Source organism: Phyllopteryx taeniolatus, chromosome 16 (assembly GCF_024500385.1).
Source record: "Phyllopteryx taeniolatus isolate TA_2022b chromosome 16, UOR_Ptae_1.2, whole genome shotgun sequence".
Classification (NCBI taxonomy): Eukaryota; Metazoa; Chordata; class Actinopteri; order Syngnathiformes; family Syngnathidae; genus Phyllopteryx; species Phyllopteryx taeniolatus.
This window is the reverse complement of record NC_084517.1, coordinates 22,718,035-22,725,325: the sequence shown is the minus strand read 5'-3', so window position 1 is coordinate 22,725,325 and position 7,291 is coordinate 22,718,035. Positions and strand designations below refer to the sequence as shown.

Below are 7,291 nucleotides of genomic sequence, written 5' to 3'. Positions count from 1 at the left end.
CACCCAGCAGTCTTTAATGTCTTCATTCTCAAGACAAGTTCAATGTTGACCTGGAACAAAAATGAACAGAAATGACATTTTTGGCAGGTCTTTTATTTATTTATTTATTTTACTCCATGTCCACTTTGGAGTTTAGCGTGTGTGTGTGTGTGTGTGTGTGTGTGTGTGTGTGTGTGTAATTGCCCGTAGGTGTGAATGTGTGTGCGAATGGTGGTTTGTTTGTATGTGCCCTGCGATTGGCTGGCAACCAGTTCAGGGTGTACCCCGCCTCCTGCCCGAAGATAGCTGGTACAGGCTCCAGCACGCCCGCGACCCGCGTGAGGAGAAGCAGCTCAGAAAATGGATGGATATATATATAGAGAGAGAGAGAGCAAGAGAGAGAATTTGTCATGGATTTTTAAATCGTCCTATCATTAAAAAGGAACTCCCAGTTATCACGAAATTTTAAATGCAATTGAAAATATTGCGGTAGTAGACGAGTGAAAGAGAAAAATGAAGGTTGCTGTCCGCGGTGCTGAAAGAGCACACAGTGTGAAGTGTGTACTGCCAATATTCACCAGCAGAGAGCGCAAGTGCGCCGCGGTTTCTTGTGGAAACTGCGCGTTCACTACACACGCCCTTACAGCAAACACCCGCTAGGTGGCAATATTGTCCGTGTTTAAGGTTTTCCAGGTGCAAAACAACTTGTGATGTTTCTGCTGGTGACGCTGTTGAATTGTTTGCATGTTATGTTGATTCCTTCAAGTTTCTCAGCATGTTGCACTTCCTTTTCCTCTCACGTCATACACATACCTCTCTCTCATGCCGAATTGTTATGTAGAGTTAAATGTATTGTTGTCCATAATATTACAGAAGGCGGTTCTGTCCTTTTGAGGCCAAAACTCATTCAGCCTGATGTTGTTTACCATCCACGTCATTCAAAGACAACCTTTCCTGCCTGCCAACATCACAGTCCGCCTCGTCTCTATGGCAACAGAGCACTCATCTCTCACAAACACACGCACACACCATCCCTTGCCTCCCATTGATCTGAAGTGTGCGTGTGCGTGTGTGTGAGTGTTATTTCTCCACGACCCTGACCCCCGGCCTGCACGTCCCCGGCCACCCCCATTGGCTACGTAGCCCTTCGGTGAACTTGAAGGGCGCCACCGCATATCAGTCAGCACACCTGCACCGAATACAAAACAGACCAATTAGCAGCCGCTATGCAAGCTCAATCCCGATTGGTGATGGAGCGAAAAGGGAAAAGTAGCACAAGATGATGTCATGCGCCTGAAACGCGACACAATTTTAATTTTCTCGTACTTATTAAATTATAATAATGAATCACTTTGAAATATCTTTCAATGAGACATACTGTATTGACATCTTTTTTTCACCATTTGAAAAGGTGAATTCCCAACAGTCCAGTGGAGCGTTTCTCATGGCTGCACGACCGTACGTGCGGATGGATGGTTTTTTGTTTTGGTTTTTTTGGTGCAATCAGATTTCAGCCTGTGTGCTCCAGTGCCAATCGAATTTGCCTTTCTGGGACCTTCACAATCACGAGTGCAGGCCCACGTAAATTTAGTCTATGCAGCGGTGCCTTGAGATACGAATTAAAAAAAAATTCTGTGACCACGCTTGTAACTCAAAACACTCAAATCTCAAATCATCATTGAAATGAATAGAAATGACGTTAATCCGTTCCCACCTTCCCCAGGAAAAAAAAAATATTTTATAAGGAAAAATAGCACTCTGTAGTATTGTGTTTTAAAAATAACAGAATTTAATAGAAGGTAAAGAATTCAACAGTTTGTGCATCATGATTTATTCCAGTGACTTAATTAATTAAAGAGACAACACCTTGTTAAATTGGGTGATGTTTCCGCATCCTATTTGGATATTGTTTGTGGTGTACCCCAAGGATCAATGTTGGGCCCTAAACTATTTCTACTGTGCATCAATGACATTTGTAAGGTGTCAGATATATTGAAGCTGATGACGCCAATATTTTCTGTTCCGGGGACGGTTTAAATGATCTACTGGCTGAAACTGCTGAAGAAATAGAACAACCCGAAAATCTGGTTTGACAGAAAAAAGTTATCATTAAACTTAAATAAATCCAAAATAGTGTTGTTTGACAATTGCAGTACAAATGTAAGATAAATGGCGTGCAGATTGAAAGGGTTCACAAAAATCAATTCCGATGTCGGTGATCAAAACAAAAGGCGTCCCGCTGAGAGTTGCTCAAGCCAAATCCTTTTGGCGGCACGCACGCAGCTCATCGCCAATGTCATCTCCAGTTTCGTTTATGAGCATTATTATTGGGGATGTTCGACCGATTCCCTCTCGAGTCCTCAGCCATACCGATACCACTCGCACTTTTGACGCATCAAACTTCAATTGACAACAATGACAGACAATTAAGACTTTTCTTTCCTTCTGACGACCCGCACGATGATTCGCCGATGTGTCAAAGTGCCGCAGTGTAGCGCCAACTAGTGGCCAGGAGGACTTGATCAATGTCAGCTTTTTTTTTTTTTTTTTGACTTATGTATCGGCAGCTTTCACGAGTACCCGATACCTTGAAATGAGTTACACGCCCATCTCACCTTTGGCTCATTTTGCGATGTATTGCTTTTTTTTTTCCTTGGCCGTGCAACACGGTGGCAATAAGCGTGGCGCCAGCAGCAGGCTCCGTCTCTCAACTCATGAATTATTCACAGCGCGCTATTTCGCAGCCGCAGCTAAAATTAGGAAGTGTCGCATTTTGTCTATAATTAGAAGGCAGATGGAAAGCGCTCGTTTATTATGAGGAGGGGGAGTGCAGGTGATGCGCGCGCGCGGGACGTGACCTCTGGCGTCTGTCGTCAAGGTCAGACGAGGGCGCCTCCGTCAAGTGCGCCCGGGAGGCAAACGAAACGCCAAATCAATCGGCCGCGTGTGCGCATGCGCATCGACTTGCCTGCCGAATGCGTGTGCGCCTTGGCGTGTGTCATGAGCGTGAAAGCCGGTGTGCGCATGCGCAACTCTGATTCTTTTCATTATTCTGAAAGCCCGCGCTCGTCAACTGTCACTCAGCGGCTTGAACCTCCTCTTCCTCCTCTTCCTCCTTTATTTTCATTCGCAGCACGACCGGTGACGCGCACGTGCGCGCTCACGCAGAGGCCGCCTCAGTCGCGCGCCATCAGATCGAAGGGGGTTGTCCAAATTACGGCCCTGGGACCATTTGAGACCCACTGTCCGTTTTTCAGCGGCCCACATCGCGTTCACGGAATTTCTTTTTCAAATCTATCCTCCGTTATTCACTGAAATGTTTGGCTATTGGCTGACCTGAGCGTTTTTGTGCTCAGGTCAGAGCAACGAAAGTATTACTATGGCGCCATCATGCGGAATCTGGGTGTAGTTGTTGTTGTTCAGTTGAATTCATTCATGTGCGTTTGTGATATCCTGCTTTGTTGAGGGTCATTGAATGTAACTTGTGCACAGTCAAAAGTGAAAGTATGTTTCTGCTTCCCTCTCCATGCAGCGACTAATAATCGCCGCGGTGGTCTACTTTGCCGTAACAATTTGGCCATTCCCCAACATTGATTATTGTGCGGAAATGCCAAAATGGGACTTCATACGTTTGTGTCAAATGCTAGTGCGCAGTTTTCGGTCGTTCGGTTGAGCAGAACAAAGTTTTTAAATGGAAGTGACAGGGGGTGGGGGGAAAACACAAAGGAGTGAAAAGGCGACTAAATCATATAGGAAAAGAAGACAAAAGACAAGATACTAGCTGTAAACAAGATGAGGAAAGTAAAGCATTTTATAGCGAGTATGATGTGTTGTAGGGTCAGGACAGGACAAGATAGGACAGGACTGGACAGGAGGGGAAGCGCGCAGGACAGAGGTCGTGAACCCGGCTGTGCAACTGAAGCGTGGCGGGAGTGGCTATGTCAATTATCAACGTCTAGAGGGTGAGAGTATACCCAAGCAATTCGCATCGTTGTAAGTTAGTTGTCGCCAAGAGCGAGCGGCCGCACACCCAGCGGAGAAGATTGCATAAGATAAGAGCAGTTTTGTTTTCCCGCGTTTCATGTCACGTGTTTTTCAGGCTAGCTACAACTACTGACGAGCTTCATGGGAAAGTCTATGTTTGTGTTTTATAATTGAACAACTAAATGCACTTGTTTATGTCACATGGCTTTATGATTGTGTACTTTCCAGATGCATGGTGTTGATGCTTTATGATCCTCTGCGTTTTTAGTGCTTTGCTGCCATTTTGTGGCATCTCGACACAATTACAAACTGTTAATTATTTGTGGAGTCTCATGTATTTTTAAAACTAGATTTAACTTGCACAGCTCTTTATTCTCAAAAACAAAACAAATAAGAGCCGTGTTGCAACACGCATGACGCCTCTGACTGCTACTAATACAAATAATAAACCGCTTCCATACAGAGCTTTCCTTGATATGCAAAAAATAATAATAATTTACAACTAAAATAGAAAGAGCACTTCTCTTTATAACGACTCCAGAAAAATCCTAAACAATGTTGCTAACACCTTTCAAAGCGTTTTGCAAAATACTGTATATATATATATAATGCATATACAAAGCATCTACTTAACGACACTGACGGATGGGTTTTAGCGTATTAGCGTATCAATTAAAGGTGAAGAATGTCATCTTTTTTATGTCTGCGTTCCTCGGAGAAGTTTGCTGCCCACTGATTGGACACACGCAATTGTGCCTAAACTGCGCGCGCGCTGCAGCCCTCTCATGGCAACCCTCTCATGGCAACCCTCTCGTCTGCTTTTTGGAGTCAACATGAAGAGTAAACATGGATTGCAGCGCGAGAGCCACGCGATGTCCACAAGTAAACAAGAAGCTGCGCAAGTCCCACGTCGACACAAAACCTTTCGAAGAAACGCAAGGCGTGCAGTGGCCTTGCGTTTCAAGTACTTGGCAACCTTTTCCGGGTGTGCCAGCCCCAAATACGCAATTGAGTGTTTTGACCCTTCGGGGCCACTGGAGTAACTCCTTCTTGCACTCCACCGGGCGCCACGTTTACGTTTACTGCGTTTGTTACGTTAACTGAAGGATCCGAATTGCTCACGCGCGCTGCTGGAGGCGTGCAGAGGTCAACGATCCAAGCACGCGATGCCTTTTGTCACCGGAATTCATCGCCAGCCTTCCAAACACACCTGCAGTGGGATACGAGAGCTGAGGGACTCAAGTCACGTGGCTTGGGCTCGAGTCGCTGATTTGACACGTCGACTTGAACTAAATGTTACTTGACAAGTACCATTTTTAACTTTGGTTTTTGAAAATATATATTGCTAGCGCCAAGAATGATTCCATTCGGATTCACTGCTTCTCTTTTGGATGCCGTCGGGGGAGAAAAGACACGAGCGACACGGCTCAAAGAGAAAAGACACAACTCGAGCTGTCTGACGCAGGTAAGCTAGCTAGCTTAGCTTCACACGTGAGTTGATCAAGATGAACTCGACTGCACGTCAGTTTTGCATTTACGCGACAAGAGAAGACAATAACGTGAGAGACAATACGGAGAGCGCAATCTGGAAACTACATCACTAATGAACGGAGTTCGCAATTTTAAGCGTAGACAATTATACATGGACTCCATCTTGAGGGTCTTATATTTAAGCAGCATGTCCGCCATATTGGATGTGGCGTGTGCGCCGTAAACTGACGGAACTTCGTAAAGCGACAACCTAAAAGTGCACAAGGTTAATGCTTGTCATTTACACGCACACTTCCATATTTGGGAAAGAGATTGGCGCCAAAGACCACTGATGTAGATTTGAAATCTGACGATTACACGCGATATAGTATATTTCAATTATTATTATTTCAAGTAACGACTTGACTCGACTTGCTTGAAGTTCGGCGCCGAGTCTACTTGACTTGCTTGAAGTCCCCCTCGCAGTGAACGGAGACCTCGTTGACATTTGAAGGCTCCGCCGAGAGACTTGCTCGTGACTTGCACATATCTGACTGACTGCCACCTGTGCAGTATCCACGACGGTGTCCAAATGTAAACAAAGGCCTTTATGAACAGACAAGCAACGTTCACACCAAACGTGGCAACTTTCCCACACAGGCTTCAACGCGCACTCCAACATGGCGTGTCGGTGTTTGAGTGCAGGTGGTCTCACAGCGCCGCCCTCCTGTCCCAAAAACTCCAGAGTACTCAAACACAAATGACAAATGACAACACCGGCTGTCGTCATCTGTGGTGACATCTTGCCTTTCAAAAAACCAAAAAGCATCCAAAACGTCGGAAGTTGCTTGGAGCCGTTTTGCCGAGTGTGGAAGTCGGTTGCGCTTTCGCTCGTTGGAGAGCAGCAGATGACCGGGACTCTTTCACAAGTGTCCGGTCTTCCCAGAATGTTGTGCCGCAGCAGGAAGGCTGACGTATGCAGATCGCCTTTTGTGAGGCTTTCGTTGATTCATTGACGTGTTTGAAGAAGATTTATTAGGGCCTACATTGAGTACGGTTAAAATAAAGTCGATCTCAAAATCGAATGATTGATCATTTCTCTTCCTCTCCTGCGCTTTCTCCCTCTTACTCGCTCACTCTGTCCTCTGCTCTCCTTCTCTCTCTCTCCTTTCGCTCCCTCCCTTTGTCCTTCCCTCCATTTTTCTCTCTGTCATGCTGTCTGTCTTGCTCACGCTCTCTCAATTCTCAGCCCCTTTTCCACACAGGCACTCACACACGAGTAGTTTTGCACATTGGCGAGTGTCCAAAAAGCTCCCCCACTGACCCCTCCTCCTCCCTCCCTGAACACCTACACTGCCCCCCCCCAACCGCCACTCTCGCCCCCATACCGCCTCCAAGCTAATTCCATTATACATTCCCAACTGGAAGGAAGAGGAGCTGTCTTCTAATTGCTTTCTTATCCCCTTGAGTCCCCATCACTCTCTGCTACCGCCACCCTTCACCCCCCCCCCCCCTCCTCCCCGCTCCCTTTGGCCCGCCCCCTCGCCCTGCGTGCACTTTCAACATGGCAGCAAGCGTGCAGAGGTGGGGCGAGGGAGGATGAGAGAGAGAGGGAGAAAAAAGTGTGAGAGAGAGAGAGAGCACGCAGGCTGCTGCCATCAGGGATCCTCGTTGCCATTTGCAGCCTTGGCAGCGCGCGGCGAACGGAGCGTCCGCCGCTTGACGTTCGGCTCAGCTCATCGCGACCTCGGCAGAGGACGAGCGGACGGGGGAGGACGCCCACCGCGCCGGCAGCGGAGAGAACGGCTCGCCGCTGACAGGTACCGCCGTCTTTTCTCCTCCTCGTCCTCATCTTCAC

At 46.9% G+C, this 7,291-nt stretch overlaps 1 protein-coding gene across 2 annotated transcripts in view; it reads left to right on the top strand.

The window, feature by feature from the left end:
* The first annotated feature begins 4,600 nt into the window (after positions 1-4,600).
* Positions 4,601-7,291, top strand: part of LOC133466260 (retinoic acid-induced protein 1) — a 66,217-nt gene continuing 63,526 nt past the window's right edge. Inside the window, exons 1-2 of one of the 2 annotated variants that reach the window (XM_061749788.1) lie at positions 4,601-5,428; positions 7,118-7,253. The gene's annotated coding sequence lies outside the window, so the exon portion shown is untranslated. Of the gene's footprint in view, positions 5,429-6,682; positions 7,254-7,291 lie in introns of both variants that reach the window. The other variant, XM_061749787.1, reaches the window with a different exon arrangement.